The following is a 14193-nucleotide window of genomic DNA, read 5'->3' as shown; positions in this document are numbered from 1 at the left end:
ATATTTATTTATTCATTTATTTATTTGTTTGTTTGTTTGTTTGTTTGTTTATTTATTCATTCAGATATTATGCTCAGATAATATGCTTTGAGCATTCAGATGATATGCTCAGATTTAACTAGTATATTATGAGGATGAAATGACATGTGATTTTATGTTCTTTCTTTTTTCCCTCAAGAAATAAAGCCAAAATCTTCAATCTTCAAGTTTTAGAAGGTTCTTGTTGTTCGTTTGTCAAGTCAGACTCTTCATGACCTTGGAATTTTCTTGGCAAAGATACTAGAGGAGTTTGCTATTTACTTCTCCAGCTAATTTTTACAGATGAGGAAACTGAGGCAAACAGGGTTAAGTAACTTGCCTATAGTCACCCAGCTACTTAAGTGCCTGAGGCCAGTTTTGAACTCTGGAAGATGACTCTTCTTGATTCTAATAGTTTGCCAAATGCTTGACATATATTATCCCAACTAAACCTCCCAACTACACTGTGAGATAGGGACTATAAATATAATAAACATTTTACATGAGCCTGCAGTAGAACGTTTTGAATATTGCTTATAAACACACAAGTTAGTGCATTTTTCAGGTAGGATTTCAAGTCCTATACCCTATCTACTACATTTTGCATTGGTACATACAGGGTCCTGATAGTGTGAGAGATACATCTCCTGACCTGGAGTCAGGAAGACCTGAGTTCAAATTTGACATCAGACATTTCTGAGCCATGGCAACATGGACAGCTCGCTTAAATTTTACCTGACTCAATGTCCTTATCTATAAAATGGAGAAAAAATACTTATATAAGATTGTTATAAGGAAAAAATTAGAGAATATTTGTTTGAAAACAAGCATAGTGTTACCATAGAATCATCTGTTTCATCCTAGATGCTGATCTGTTTGTGTTTTGCTCTAGCTAGAATACCTGCTCTTATTACTAATTACTCTTTGAACTCAATGTTTTCATTTTGTTCTTCTTGACTTTGGATTACTTCAATTCCAATTAGCCCAAACTTTTATCCCTAAACCTAAGAGAAAACAGCAACCCAGGTGATCCTGATCTTTATAGAATAACTAGGGTGATGAAATAGAAACTGTCATTTTGAATTTGACTGGTATTCTGTTTGTTTACAGGGTGCTTTATTTGACAAAATGCAGTTATCAATTTAGTGACATTTTCTTCTTTAGAATAACTTCAAACAAGGCACAAAAATAAAGATGTACATTGCACTATACAGAGTGTAATACTAGCCTTTCATTAAAAATACATAAGTCCTTCTGCCTGCCCTTTGATACAGCCATAACAATGCTGGGTTTGTACCCCCAAAGAAGTGATAGGGAAAAATGCTTGTACAAAAATATTCATAGCCGATTTCTATGTAGTGGCAAAAAAAAATGGAAAATGAGGTGGTGTCCCTTGATTGGGGAATGGCTGAACAAATTGTGGTATCTGATGGTGATAGAATACTATTGTGCTGAAAGCAAAAGGAGCAGAACTGGGAGAACATTGTACACAGAGATGGATACACTGTGGCATAATTGAATGTAATGGACTTCTATACTAGCTGCAATGCAATAATCCAGGCCAATTCTCAGGGACTTATGAGAAAAATGCTATCCACATCCAGAGGAAAAAACTGTGGGAGTAGAAACTCAGAAGGAAAACATATGGTTAATCACATGATTCAATGAGGATATGATTGGGGATGTTGACTTTAAATGATCACTCTATTGCAAATATTGATAATATGGAAATAGGTTTTGAACAATGATACATGTAAAACCCAGTGGAATTGCTTATTGGCTATGGGAGGGGGAAGGGAAGAAGAATGGGGAAAATCATGAATTGTGTAACTGTGGGAAAATATTCTAAATTTTAAAAATTTAATTAAAAAATTTAAAAATACATAAGTCCTTGATCATTTCCCAAAATTATAATTTTAAGTAGGATGCTGGTTTTAGACATATATATTGATTTATAAGAAGAACAAATTTTAGACAAAAATTTTAACTCATATTTGCAAATTAGAGTATTCAGATTCAAGAAATGACATTTTATAGCAGAAGGTAAATTACTTTTGGGAAGGGATTTTATTTTTACTTTCTATTGTCAGTTCCTAATACAGTGCCATGCAAATAGAAGCCTACTGAATGGATTGAATTAAATTGGGATCACTAACAATTTGTTGAAATAAACAGAAAGCAAAGACAGACAGTGCTTTGGCAATTAAGAATTATAATTTCCCCCACATGTGAATTAAGAAATGCTTTACTTTAATTCTCCAAAAAGGTTGTTTCATTATTTGTGGTCTAGAAGTAATTAGTACACTTCTATCTTCATTAACACTTGAATTTCAACGCTGATGATTTCAACTTTGCTGGATCATATAACATAAAGGGTGTGTCAGTATTTCAAACAAAACAAAACCCTTTTATTGAAAGTAAGTTATAGTGAGTCTGTGTTGACCTTATCACAGGAAGTAAATATTTTTAAAAGATTATTATGAAGGGTTTTTTCCCTCTCAAGAAGTTCAACAGGAGCACTACGAAATTCATTTTCCAAAATTTCACAGAATGATCAGTTTCCAAATTGATATTATTTTATATGCAACCACCTAGTTCCCAAGTTCCTAAATAAGATTGTTCAACTTGTTTTGATTTTTTGGTGATTTCTGAGACTGCCTATAGTTTTACAAATTTCTTCTAGGAAATGAAATGTTATATATCAAGAATGGTAACTTAAATGATTTTTTCAAATGAAGTATTGGATTTCTGTTACCACCTTACTGATCATGAAGTCAGTTTTAATGATTATTAACTTTTACTGTCAAGACATTTTTCTTAATCTCTAACCTAGCCCTCTGTGGCTATAATTTAAGTTCTCTCTCCCCACCAACTTGTTTAGTGCAGATTAAGAACAGCTGGCTGGAATCCTCTTCATAATAGCCTTCCATATGCTTGAAAACCATTATTAAGTCACCCATCAGAATAAATGTTTCCAATTCCCTTCATCTTTCCTTATCTTGAGTTTTCACCAATTCTTCATTAAATACTGTGCCAAACATCTCTATTATAAAGATGAGGTGAACTTACATCAATTTGCCTCTTTAACTTATGAATTTGTAACCAATGAGAAAGAATCCACATAAGAGCCATAGTGGTGCATGATAGAATTTCAGATTCTAAAATATAATTATGCCCCAAATTTAATTTAGGAATTTGGATTAAGGTTATAATATTAGTCTGAGTTTCCATCAACCAACACTTATGCAGAGACTTTTTTTAAAATCAGTTTTTAGTAGATAGCTTTAAAAGTACCCAAATCAGTAGCAAGATGGGGATATTAGGCTTCACCAACTAGTTGTACTTATTTAATATTCATGCTTTCAGTGTATAAACATATTTAGTAAGTAACTTAAAGGATCTAAGGGATTCAGAACAGTCAAAAAGGATTTTAGCCCATCAGATGCTCTATTTTCATTGCTTTTGGTATTGAGTTGTATCGAACTCTTTATAAGTCCATTTTTTTTGTTTGCTTTTGTCAAAGATACTGGAATGGTTTGCCATTTCCTTCTCCAAATCATTTTACAGATGAAGAAACTGAGGCAAGCAGGGTTAAATGACTTGCTCATAGTCACACAGCTAATAAGTGTCTGAAGTTGTGTTTGAACTCGGTTCTTCCTGACTCCAGACCCTGGGCTCTATCTACTATGTCAAAGAGCTTCTAGGGTATATGAGATATTTAGGGAGGACTACCACCTCTGGAGTGAGGACTTGCCAAGCCCATTTCAGGGCTGCTCATCGACCTTTGGTACCTACCTTTCCAACTCTCATCTGTGACTCCAAAAAAACAGTAGCATGCACAGCAGCCATATCCCGGTAAATTATCTAAACTATTAAATGAGCTAAATCAGATTAAGGGTAACCAAAAAGCCTCAAATCAGTAGGTGAGTTAGGGAAATGTCTACCCAAAGCATGTGAAGACTTCCTCAAAGCATAGTAGACTACAAGTATATTTTTTTCTATGGCTACATAGAAAAAGGCACTATGGAACACTTAGAGCTTGGATCAGACATAAAAGATACATCCATTGTCATCACCAGTCATCCTGACTTTTGTCATGCCATCAGATTAGATTTTTATGACTCTAGAAGAGAGACTGAGGTTGATAACTTTGTGCAACTCTGCCTCACTTAAACTCAATTCATGTACATATCAAGATATCACTCCATGATGTCATTAGTCCTCTTCAAAACCAAAGGATGAACAACAACATTTGAATGTCATATGAGTTAAAGTAGAGGACATTTATATTATGATTTCTATCATAACTGGATCAGAAATAGCATGGTCCAAAGATACAGGAGGAAAATGACTATTGGATACAGTTGAAACAGAAATAGGAGGCTTGAGAAATGATGTATTTCACAATTTACCTTCAACTCAATTAGAAGCACTAGATATGTATAAGACAATATCTTCATCTACTACCTACAAATTCAGGTGACTCTGCTTTGAAGTGTTTACTACATTTTTATTTCTTAAAAAAAATGACCTAATATTTGAATGATGGAGCATCAATTCAAGGAAATTTTCAAAGAAATAAATCTAATGTAAATTTTTAATGAGGGAAGCAGTTTAGTCATAATATTACTGTTCAGTATTTATTTCACATAAATGAGTATAGTCTCCGAATGCTGTCCCCATTATAATTGTAGAGGAGGGAATGAAGAAAAAAACTTAAATTGAGTGCCTTTGCTTATCCATCAACAAGAATTTTATTTAGTTCATACTATGTTCCAAGCAGAGACAAAAATGAGATTACATTTATAAAAGGAGACAATATATATATATATATATTAATAAGTATGCAAAATTAGTAGGTCTGTCAAATACAGGTTATGCCTAGGCCCACGATGATGTGTAATGATAGCATAGGGGCAAGAAGTAATTGCGATGCTTTCCCCAACTTTAAGAAGTTCTCTAGCTGATGACTGCTGATTTCATGACATACAATTGTATATTATTGCTCTTTTGTTATGCCTTTTATTCTGTGGTTTTTAAGAATGAATAGATTTCTAAGGAGTTGCTTCAATGACCTTGCAGCATCTGTTGGTTTAGGGGAATCAAGATATTCAAGGATCATTCCAGCCCATAAAGAAACAGGATCAGTCGCACTAAAGCAAAAGGGAAAGTGAAATGAAAGATGAATATGAATTGCCAGAAACTTATAAACATTCTTATGAAAGAGCCTAATAACTTCTTAGAAAATAAGCAATGACCTTTAAGTGGTCTTGACAGGTAGAAGGATTATTGATTCCTATAAAGTGCAGAATAAGCTTCTTGAACTTGGAAGAGCAAGAAATTGTTTTTTATAAATGACCAGTAACAATTGGTATGAAGAAAAAATGCTTTCATAAAAATACAAGATCTTAAAAAGTTTAAAGTATTCAAGTTTGGAAGAATATAATTTTTACCAATCCAAATTACTTTTCAACCAGGACTATATTAAAATCATTTTTAGAAGTCTCAGTGAATCTACAGAATCTGGGCTGCTTCATCAGGTTATAAACATTCATCTCTTCAAAAAAATTTGGTGGGTTTTTTATTTCTAGGGCATAAGATCCCTCATTCCTATTGAAGGAATAATGAACTCAACAAATGGATTTTGCATCATGGAATTTCACTACCCCATAAATCATGAAAATTTAAGTAATTTATCCAAGATATGGAGATAAATATTGTTTGGTATCCTAGAAACTCAACTGATTTAAACCTCATTAAAAACCTATGAACTATAATCAAGACCAGTTTGGAAAAATGAACTATTCTTCAAAGATCATAAACACACCCATGTAGATATGTATATATTTATATATGTTCTAGTAATTCAAAGATCCATCTATAAAATATAAACTAAAATCAAAATAATAAAAATTTAATCAATAAAACAAATAGTAAAATATTTTAATTTAGCTCTATATTTAGATTCCTATCTCTAGAAATATAGAAATAATAGATAGGATCACATACAAAAAAGTCCTAGAGGATAAGTCAGTTTAGAAGGGATGGGAAACTTTGAGGAATGAAATTCATAAGATACATAGAGGGAAAAAATGTATTAAGAAAAAAATGGAGTTATCTAAAGGGACTGATGTAGATACACAGGGAGATCACTGACCAACTTAAATTTCAATGAAAAATGTACAAAAATGTAAGCAAAGTCCAAGAGGAGGAAGGTAGTCTATAATGACGCTGTCAAAAGTTCTGAAGTGCAGAATGAATTAAGGTTGGAAAGATAAGCTAAAAAGGGATTGTAAAAGCTATGTTAGGGACAAAAGGATCAAATAAGGGTTAAGGTTACTCTTTGGGAAAAGAGTTTTTCAATTTGTTCTTTTCTCAGTTAAGCAGGACAAGCTCAGGATCAGAAAGGAGAGAACAAAAGTGACTAATGGGGTGTCCAAACCTAAGATGAATAAAAATAAAGATTTTCAATCTGTTTTTACAAGTTCTACAGGCCTATATGAACTACATCCCCTGGAACTATAAGAGATGATTACTGAAACTCAAAAAATGAGAGAGAGATGACATGAATGAAAAAAGGCAAATATTATCTTGATATTCTTCAGCCTTTTAAGTCAGTAAGCTTAGCTTTGACTTATGACGATAATTTTGAATATGTTATTAAAGGGATGATGAGTGAACATCTAGAAAAGGAAGTTGTAATCACAAAGATCCAGCTTGAATGACTACATCAAGAATAGATCATACCTAACAAGCTTCATTTTCTGACATGCTTTTCTAAATTGGAAAATTAGAGAATGCTATAGTAAACAATTATTATTTAATTATTTATTACTTCTGATGCTTTAGGCATAATTAGGTTAATTAGGCAAAGTACAAAGCATACAAAAGAGAAGCAAAATCAGTCCTTGTAGGGGCAGCTGGGTAGCTCAGTGGAGTGAGAGTCAGGCCTAGAGACAGGAGGTCCTAGGTTCAAACCCGGCCTCAGCCACTTCCCAGCTGTGTGACCCTGGGCAAGTCACTTGACCCCCATTGCCCACCCTTACCACTCTTCCACCTATGAGACAATACACCAAAGTACAAGGGTTTAAAAAAATCAGTCCTTGTCCTCAAAAAGTTTTTAGGTCTAGGTAGGAAGACAACATATATAAATCAGAAAATACAAGATAAATACAGAGTAAATGGAAAGTAAACTTAGGAGACTCTTGGTCTTGTGGTTTGAGGAACCAAGAGAAGCTTCCAAGAGAAGGGAGTAGAATTTGAGCTAAATTATAAATGAAGTCAGAAATTCTAAGATTCAAAGGTAAGGGGAGAGCATTCCAAGCATGAGGATCAACCAATTCAAAGGCACAGAGAAAGAAAATGGAGTGTTTATGTGTGAGGAACAACAAGTAGATCAGTATTAATGGACTGTATTTCTAATGAGAAGTTTGTACGGGGAGAGGAGAATGTAAGAAGAGTTGAAAAATAGAAAAGGCCAGGTTGTAAAGATGATTATATGCCAAACAAAGGAGTTAATATTTATCCTGGGGAGAAAGAGGGAACAGTAAAAAGGAGCCATTGAAGTTTATTGTAGAGGGGTGATATGTTCAAATCTATGATTTAGAAATATTACATTGGTAATTTTGTGAAGGATGGATTAGTATAGAAGAAATATAGGAGACAAGGACAGCAATTAGAAGGCAACACTGCCTACAGAATAATAATAGATATTTAATAAATATTTGTCTTGACTTATTGACCAATCCAGGTGATAAATGAAAAGGACCTGAACTAGAAAGGTGACTCATAAGTAGAAAGAAGGGAATGTGTGCCATTAGATGTAGAAAAAGAAATGATAAAATTTGGCAACTGGTTAGATATGTGAGGTGTAGACAATGACACCCATGTTGCAAATCTGTGTGTCTGGAAAGATGGTGGCAATCTCAATGTTGATTATGAAGGTCAGAAAGGGGACAGTTGGGCAGAGAGTGATAATGAGCAATTAACAAGTCTCATAATAATTTTATGGAGAAAAAGAAGATATTCACAAGAGTACAGTTAGTTAGTTCCAGACCTGGCTTTGTGTCTGTACCCAAAGAATAGCCATTAGTAGACCAATTTCAACTTGAAAGGAGATCTCCAGTGGAATACTCTGTGCTTGACCATGTACTGTTTAACATTCACATCAATAATCTTCATAAAGTTAGAAATAACTTGTCTGTTAAATTTGCAGATGACAAGAGGTATAGCTGGCACATAGAATTCCAGAATTAGAATCCAAAATGGCATTTGCAAGCTAGAACATTAGTCCACGCTTAACAAGATGAAACTTAAACCAACCTAAAGAGTCACACTTTTGAGAATCACCTTCACAAATACAAGATGTGGAAGAAAATATTTCTATAGAGAAAAAAATGTAGTTTTGTAGATTTATAAGCTCTGACTGACCTCACTATAATGTGTAGGTTAAAAAATGCTTAACTTTCAATAAAAGAGGTTTAGCATCTAGGCCTGGGGGGAAGGAGAAGGTGATATAGACAATTTGGGGCTCAAGAACATTGCAAATTTGATTTTTTTAAAAGAATTCTAGAAGAAGTCTTCATTTCAAAAGAACACTTATATTAACTTAACTGAGCAGTACTATGTTCTTTCTCAGTTCCTGCCCTTTGCCAAAGCACTTTGTGACTGGTCTCTTAACTCTTCTTTGCAAACAACAACAACAATAAATCCAGCAAGTGAAAGCAGAACAGACATGAGGAGAGACCACCTCAGTTGGATTTGGGACTTAAGACCGTCTACAGTGAGGGCAAAGACCTTTACTCCCTCTCTAGTCATTAGCCTTCATGTATGTCTTGAGCCCATCTATATTCGGGCACAGCATGTCTAGCACCAAATCTCCTATCATTTGTCCTCTCCTGTGTCCTTATCTGACCCCCATGAGTCTGCTCCCCAATCTGGCTCCTTCTCTTCCCTGTCTACCTTTGTCTCTCCCTCCCATAGTCATATTATGTAAAAATCTACATTCCACTTACATACATTGATAACTGTCTATATTCCTGTTGAAGCATAACTGAATCAAATAGTATCTACAGTATTTTGCTCAATTTAGGCACCTCTTTCAAAGATTTCAAGTAGGAGCTAGATGCCCATAAATAGAAGCAATTCCTAAATTAGGCCTAAGGCTGGACTAGTTGAGCTCTGAGAGCCTTTTCCTACATCAGACTCAAGGACAGTGATGGCAAACCTTTTAGAGACTGAATGCCCAAAGTGCAACCTGCACGCCACATGAGAGCCTCATCACCTTAACCCAGATAGGGAGGGAGCAAATGCTCCCATTAGACTACTGGGAAGAGAGGTAGATCATATGAGAAATGTTCTCAGGGGAGCATGGAGAGGGGGAAGGGAGCAGCCCCTCTCTGTCATGCTTACCATAGGTTTGCCAACACAGCCTAGGATTTTTAGTCCACTTCTAGCCTAATTAGGCAGTCTCATTTTTCACACTCTTTCTTCCCTACTACATGCTTCAACTAAACTGTACTACTAACCTTCCTTTGATCTTAGGTTGGCCTCCCTTGTCTCAATGACTTCTTTGCCTAGATTTGAAGCTTCTTCATGCCTTTCTCTACCTCTGGAAGACTGAAAAATAGGAAAGCACACTGGATTTGGACTCAGATTACTGGGGTTCAAATTCTGGTTCTGCTATTTCCTAACCTATGTGGCCCTCGGCAAATCAATTTTACCTCTACTTAGCCTCATTTTGTTGTTTTAGTCATGGACAACTCTTTGTGACCTCATTTGGGGTTTTCTTCGAAAAGATAATGGACTGGTTTGCTATTCTGTTTCTTTTAGCAGCACAGTGTCTTACAAATAAAAAGGCACTTAATAAATGTTCTTGAATTGAATTAATTACGTTTAGGAAGTCTTCCTTGAGCTATTCAAATCATGGGTGAGTTCCTGTTAACTTTGCATTAGCTGCCCTACAAATCCAGAAACTTCTTCTTTGTTTTATTTCCGTTATATCATAGTCCAACTGGTCTATATGGAATAAAGAGGATAGTGTTTTTCCCCTTGTTTCAAAGGGGATGTCACTGGGAGGAGAAAGCAAATGTTATAGATCAATGTGAATCCTCAGTGAGAGAAACAAATAAGAAAAGCTAACTTGATAGGACAAGAGGATCATAGTCTTCTGAAACAAGAACATTTTAAATTGAAATGTTCAGACTTTGCCTGAAAGTGTTTGGACAAATAATGATCTCCAACAGGTTATTCTTATATCATTTTCCTTCTCTCCCACTACCATCCTTTCAAACTATATGAATTCTCCAGAGAAAAGCTAATTCTCCAAATGGGTAGTTTGAAAACAGCCCAATTTCTCCAGAGAACTGCCAACTCTTCCCGAAATTTTCTGTAAACATGCTATGGCAGATTGAAAGCCTGCCAAACTAGGTCTTCAAAAAAAGTGCCCCCCTGTTTTTTTTCCTTGTTTTTAAAGCATCATTTTATAATGAATTAGGAGAGCAGTGTTTTCCTTAAGGAATTTTCAGCAGCAGCTGAATTTACAGCTGAAAGTTATTAAATGAAACCTTAAGAAGGATGAATGATTTTCTGATGCCAATCTTGAGTGTTCTAATCACATTTATGATTACAATAATCTTATAAGGAAAAACCCAATCATGTTCTTCATTCTAATGGGTGAATTCACAATCTCCACATTTCCTTTGAAAATTTTCAGCTATTTTTTGTTTGAGTGGTTTTAGTCTCATTCATGGCAAAGAGAGCTGCCAACCCACTAAATTGCTTGCAGGAAAAGGAAGAATTATAAATTGAAGGCAGGAAAATCAACCTGCTTAAGCTACAGACAAAACTCTTGCCTTTTGGTCTGGGATTATTCAACATCCATTGCTTAAATGACTCCTCCACATTCTTATTTCCTTGATGTGTGGCGTGATACGTTGGCTGATATATTATATGTCAGGAGGCAGTAGAATATAGGTGAAATTTAAGAAAAAACACCAGAATTTGGAGTCACAGGAAAAGAGTTTGAATCGTGGTTTTACCGCTTAGCATCTATGCGATCTTAATAACTAGTATTTATATTATATTTTGAAGTTTGCAAAGGGCTTTACAAATATCACCTCATGTGAAACAATAATCCTAGGGCTAATATTATTCCTATTTCAAAGATGAAGAACCTTAGAAAAACAAAGGTTAAGTGACTTGACTAGAGTCATACAGTTATTCTGAGACTATATTTGTATTCAGGTCTTGAATCCTATCCCTGTGCCACATAGCTATTCAAGAGACTCTAAGTAAGTCACTCTCCAAGATCTATAAAAAGGGAGATTGAATTAGATGACTTCTCAGATCCCTTCTAGCTCTAGATCTATAATGCAAGCTACTCCATCAGAATAAGGCATTCTGTTTAATTAAGGGTTATTTTATTTCTTTTATCCCTTGCTTTTTCATATGATATTTATTTTCTCTGATGCCTTTCCCTCATGAATTTTCATTGGAAGGCTTGCATATTTCCCAGCAACAAGGTTTAACCTTACCAATATACACAAAAGGAAGTCAAAAGAGAGACATCTGCCTTCAGAACTAAATGATTCTTGGGGTATATCAACCTAAAGCTGTATTGCCCCATCTCCTTCTACATCAGGGTGCACCAGTTGTAATTTGCAGGTTCTGAAACCCATTTGCTCTACACCAACAGTATTTCTTCCATGCCTGGAGCAAAATATTCGTGTGCCTGACCTATCACAAGGTTTCACAACTCAATTAGCAGCATCTAATGCCTAGCTATAGTCCTAGGAAAGGAGACATTAATATGCAAACCCTGCAGCAAGTTTCTAACCAGTACTTCTCTCTCCTTTGAGAAGTTCTTTAACCAATGACATTAAAAATAACACTTGTGATACATTTAATCTTTAAGGCAGGATGAATAGACTATTTTATGGTCTTCTGTGCCTGCAGCCTTGCTCTCCAGGAGTAAATAGAATCTAGAATGCTGAATAATTAGCCCATCCTAATCTGAAGGGAGGGTGACTGCTCTGACCTGTAGGCATCAATAGATTTGTGGAAACATGCAGTCATTTAATTATTTCTTTTCTATAGACTAAGAAAGAAGTGAAAATTCTATCCGAAGTGTTATTTGCATTCCTGGCTGACAGTTCTCCAAAATCCTGAGAGGCAGATTTAATATACTGTGGTCGAAAACATCAGCATTCCCTCCACCCTTCAAACACCATGGTACAAAGTGAGCCTCACAGCACTGCTGCTCTCAAGGATTGATTGAAATGTTTTGAATGACTTAAACTTCAAGGGACAGGTTCAGTAAGTCTGTATTTAATAAAGATTCATTTATAAAGCACACTAGCAATATACAGTGATTTTTCAGACCACTTATCCACCATCTCCCATCCAGCTACAGTCCCTCCTACCCATCTTCTTACCTTGTTGACATACAATTTAGATTTGTGATATTAAGACTAGAAGTCAGCAAGATGTCAATTCCTATAGTCATAGGATAGTGCAATACTAAGTCTTAATGGTCTCTGTGTTTGTGATATTTTGACAATTTTATCTTTTTATTTGAGAATTTTATTAATTAATTTGTTCGTTGGTTCCATTAAAATTCCCAAATATCTCTCTCCATTCTTTCCCCTACACACTAGAGAAGGCAACATTTGATTAAAAAAATGTCCATGTAAACTACGTCTTTCCTGTTTCCATTTATCAGCTCTTTCTCTGGAGGTGGACATTCACAAGTTATTCTTCAAACGTGAATTTTTTAACTGGATATAATATTGTCTTGGTTCTATTCATTTCAATTTTTATAATTTCATCTAGGTCTTTCCATTTAAAAAATATAGTCTGTTCTTCATTTCTTATGGTGAAGGAGTATTCTATCATAACCATATGCCAAAACGTGTTCCTCCAATTCCCCAAATGATGGTCAACCCTCCAGTTCTTTGCCACCACAAAGAGAGCTGCTATAAGTATTTTAGAACATAAAGGCTGTTTTCCTTTTCCTTGATCACTGGAGGAAATAGACCCAACAGTGGTATTGCTTCATGTAAATGTATACTGTTAAAGAAATATGTGGGTAGTGGAGATATATGTATAATGATAATGATGTGTATCTGTCTATGATCTACTCAACTGCAGTTGGTGGGGAGGAACACCTACTCCTCTCACCCTGGCTGCTGCTGTAAATTATCCCCTTCTCCCTGACAGGTTTGATTGATAACCTGTCAGTTAATTCCTTTAATAGCTGCCCAAGTAAGGACCTTTGAGAGTTTAGGTGGATAGTTAACCTCTCCAGGCCCAACTTGGGGTTGGATACATTGGTAATGGGCAATTGATCAGCTTTGGATAATGATCAGGATCTGACTGCCTGTTTGAATTCTCTTCCCAAGGGCCAAGATAAAAAGACCACTCAGGAAGGTACTTGTTATTAAAAACTGCTTTATCTATGGGTAGGGAAAGGATAACAAAGTCAAGGATTGGGGATTGGAAGCCCTATTGCTCTATTGTCTAACAAACTAATTGATCATCAGGCCTGGAGGCTTCTAATCTGGTGGAGGCTTGAGGTCTTCACCCTCTCTCTCTCTATCTCTGGCCAGACGTGGTCACAGCCAAGCCAGAGAATAGGGAAGGCTATTGTTGCAGATAAATATTGATGGTCTTTATTCTCTCAGCTCTCTCATCTATAGCATTGATGGTTCACTAGCTCTCACAGTCTAGCAAGGAAATAGATTCGGGCTTTTCCTACCCTCTTCTTCTTCAACCTCCCATCCACCCTTCAACCACCCATCAGCCACCCACTGCCCATATTGAACCACAGAGGTTGGCACCAGTCTCAATTCAGATATCTGAGATCTCCAGTTCTGAACATCTGAGTCCAGAGACTTCCTCCACTGTAGCTGTCAGGGGGTATATATAGCATGGGGCTAACTGACGTTTGCCCCTGGCTCAGGGCACCTGGGAACATTCCAAATCTCTTAACTGCCATCCCAGTCAGTCAAGGTGGCATCCATCTCATCCCAGATTATGAATATAACAATACGCAGTTTTATAACTCTGAATATAATTATGGTTTGCTCTCCAAGATGGTTGGATCATTTCACAGTTCCATCAACAGTGTATTAGTGTTCTCATTTTTCTACATCCTTATAATTACATATTTAAATA

This window comes from Gracilinanus agilis, chromosome 3 (assembly GCF_016433145.1).
Source record: "Gracilinanus agilis isolate LMUSP501 chromosome 3, AgileGrace, whole genome shotgun sequence".
Taxonomy (NCBI): domain Eukaryota; kingdom Metazoa; phylum Chordata; class Mammalia; order Didelphimorphia; family Didelphidae; genus Gracilinanus; species Gracilinanus agilis.
This window is presented reverse-complemented; position numbering follows the sequence as displayed.